The 3,489-nt window shown below is 40.2% G+C and overlaps 1 protein-coding gene across 1 annotated transcript in view; it reads right to left on the reverse strand.

The window, feature by feature from the left end:
* The window catches only part of si:dkey-12h9.6 (macoilin-1), a 56,147-nt gene that overhangs the window by 47,297 nt on the left and 5,361 nt on the right, over window positions 1–3,489 (reverse strand). The window lies entirely within an intron of this gene.

Genomic DNA, 3,489 nt, shown 5'->3' on the forward strand with positions numbered 1-3,489 from the left:
GTGGGGGTGTTTTTCAGCTGCAGGGACAGGACGACTGGTTGCAATCGAGGGAAAGATGAATGCGGCCAAGTACAGGGATATCCTGGACGAAAACCTTTTCCAGAGTGCTCTGGACCTCAGACTGGGCCGAAGGTTTACCTCCCAACAAGACAATGACCCTAAGCACGCCGCTAAAATCACGAAGGAGTGGCTTCACAACAACTCCGTGGCTGTTCTTGAATGGCCCAGCCAGAGCCCTGACTTAAACCCAATTGAGCATCTCTGGAGAGACCTGAAAATGGCTGTCCACCAACGTTTACCATCCAACCTGACAGAACTGGAGAGGATCTGCAAGGAGGAATGGCAGAGGATACCCAAATCCAGATGTGAAAAACTTGTTGCATGACCATGTGATATTTCAGTTTTTCTTTTTTAATAAATTTGCAAAAATTTCTACATTTCTGTTTTTTTCTGTCAAGATGGGGTGCTGAGTGTACTTTACTGAGAAATAAAATGAACTTTTTTGATTTTTGGAAAATGGCTGCAATGAAACAAAGAGTGAAAAATTTAAAGGGGTCTGAATACTTTCCGTACCCACTGTATGTTGCATAACGGCACGTGGGGATCCAAGACAAAGGATGGAGCAGATTTAGGTCTAATGGCTTGTTTATTTTCCACAAATCTGCACTTTATGGCGGGGTTGTGAGTGAGGCAGATAAATCTTTTAATGGTTTTCCTGGAATGTGAAGTTCACAGGGAGGCTAGATTAAAACTGATTGGAGAAGAATTAGCTGTTTATCTTAGCAGCTTTTTTCTCTGCCTTGTTGCTTTAATGTTCAAACTTTCTAAGCTTCTGTGAGCCCAAACAAGCCAACACATTTATTTCCAGCAGCAATAATGGTCTGTTTGATGACATTGCCAAATGATACCATATTGAGTTTAACAGAGCTTAAGGAGCCAGAATCTGATGTAATACAACATCATACTACAACTACTTTCCTGTGTGCACTGCAACAACAGAGAGAAATAAAAAAAAAAACCTCTCATGTATTTTCCCAAGCTTGTTTTTATCACAGCAGAAATCCCTGCTTACTAGTGACAGTCAGTGGATTATAGCTTGTTACCACCATCAGTATCTAGATCTCAACATCTAATAAGACACTGAATCGCCAGCATTCAAGGTAAGAGAAGAAATGTTTACAAAAACAACAACCTGGTACCTTTAGGATACCACGCTTTAAAATGTGAGACTCGAAGCGTTTGCTGCTATTGCACAGTCTTGACTATAGAAACAGTTCTCATGCTGTCTGTCAAAACACTGACAGATTACAGCTGAGCAGATGAAAGTTAATCCTATGGAAATGTTATAGATATATTAGTGCGTTAAATAACTACCGATTGAAGTTTTACCATTATACAAACATTTCTAAGGTTTAGAGCTATTCTTGAGGCAAAAATAGTAACTAGTTAAATAGGAGGATGCAAACAGCCACTGTTTGTTTTGTAATTAATAGACCGATAGAGCTAAAAGGAGAGAAAGCTAGTGTGAAGGAGTATCTGTCACCGACATGAATGAATTACTGCGGTAATTGGACTACAAATTCTCCCATGCTGTTAGTTTGCCGGTTAGCACACTTCTGTTAACAACCCATTACCACATACTGAAAAAGTCTCCACTGTTTGCCAGATACTATTGTAAAACTCTGTACAGGACATTCAGTGAATAATGAGTCAGCATGAGTAGATCTAGATTTAGTTCTCACTATTAGACAAGGTTTTTATATCGCTCAACATTTGGAAGTAATTTTCCAAAAGATCTGGGAAAACCCTCACTGTGTTCAGTTCCAACACAAACAGAAATGTGTTGCTGGCAGTAATTACCTACTCTGCTCATTCATAAAACTCTTGGCCCTAAAGGAGGACTTCTGGCCTGAAGGTAATTTGGTGAGTGGCCTCATATTGTCACCCCTCTCACTGTGGGAGCCACTTACTGCATCAGAACCTGCAGGTCAATCAGAGGAGTCAGCTTGGATAGTTTCCAGTGGGAAAGGAGTCACAGGCATGTTCTGTATGTACAGCTGATGGTAAAGGACTTAAACTATGAAGTAATATATACTGTCTGTCAGGGTCATGGGTGGAATGGGAATGTGCAGCACTTGTCAAAGCAACATGAGACAACTAACAGAGTTACAAAGAGGCCCCATCTTCCTCGTCTGGATTCAATGGTGGAAAGAATTACTTAAATTCTGTACTTCAGTGTTTTTCAGTGTATTTTATACTACTTTATATTTCAACTCCACTACATTTCTGATGTACTTTTAATATCCTTTACTCTAATGTTTTTTTTTTTTTTTACTCTTATTTACTTATTTATGGACATTTGCTGTTGCCACCAAGACTCACTGTCTGATGTATTTGACTTTCCTGTTATATTAATATTAAGTCACTTAACCAACCAATCAGTTAGCTAAACACAGACAAAACTGAAGCTATTTTACTTGGCCCCAAACACCTCCAAGTCACATTATATAAAGATATAGTTACTCTAGATGGCATTGCACCACCATAAGGAATCTCTGAGTTGTCTTTGATCTGGACATGTCATTTAACTCCTACATAAAATAAACTTCAAAGATCGCCTTTTTTCACCTCCACAGTATTGCAAAAATCAGGCACATCCTGTCTCAAAATGATGGCAAAAAAACAGGTCTATGCATTTGATACTTACTGCAAGTCCTTATTATCAGAGTCCATCCATACATCGTCAACCATTTATCCTGCATATCTTGGGCTGGAGCCAATCCCAGCTGACATCAGGCGAAAGGTAGGGTACACCCTGGGCAGGTCTCCAATCCATCGCCGGGCCACACATAGACAAACAACCAGTCACACTCACACCTAAGGATAATTTAGGATCACCAGTCAATCTAGGCCGCATGTCTTTGGACGGAGGGAGGAAGCCGGAGCAGACACGTGAAGAACACGCAAACTCCACACAGCTGATTCAGAATGCTGCAGCACGTGTACTGACAAGAACTAGGAAAGAGATGATATTTCTCCCTGCTACCACCTACAGTGGGTACGGAAAGTATTCAGACCCCTTTAAATTTTTCACTCTTTGTTTTATTGCAGCCATTTTCCAAAAATCAAAAAAGTTCATTTTATTTCTCAGTAATGTACACTCAGCACCCCATCTTGACAGAAAAAAACAGAAATGTAGAAATTTTAGCAAATTTATTAAAAAAGAAAAACTGAAATATCACATGGTCATAAGTATTCAGACCCTTTGCTCAGTATTTAGTAGAAGCACCCTTTTGATCTAATACAGCCATGAGTCGTTTTGGGAAAGATGCAACAAGTTTTTCACATCTGGATTTGGGTATCCTCTGCCATTCCTCCTTGCAGATCCTCTCCAGTTCTGTCAGGTTGGATGGTAAACGTTGGTGGACAGCCATTTTCAGGTCTCTCCAGAGATGCTCAATTGGGTTTAAGTCAGGGCTCTGGCTGGGC

This window comes from Micropterus dolomieu, linkage group LG10, assembly GCF_021292245.1.
Source record: "Micropterus dolomieu isolate WLL.071019.BEF.003 ecotype Adirondacks linkage group LG10, ASM2129224v1, whole genome shotgun sequence".
Lineage (NCBI taxonomy): Eukaryota > Metazoa > Chordata > Actinopteri > Centrarchiformes > Centrarchidae > Micropterus > Micropterus dolomieu.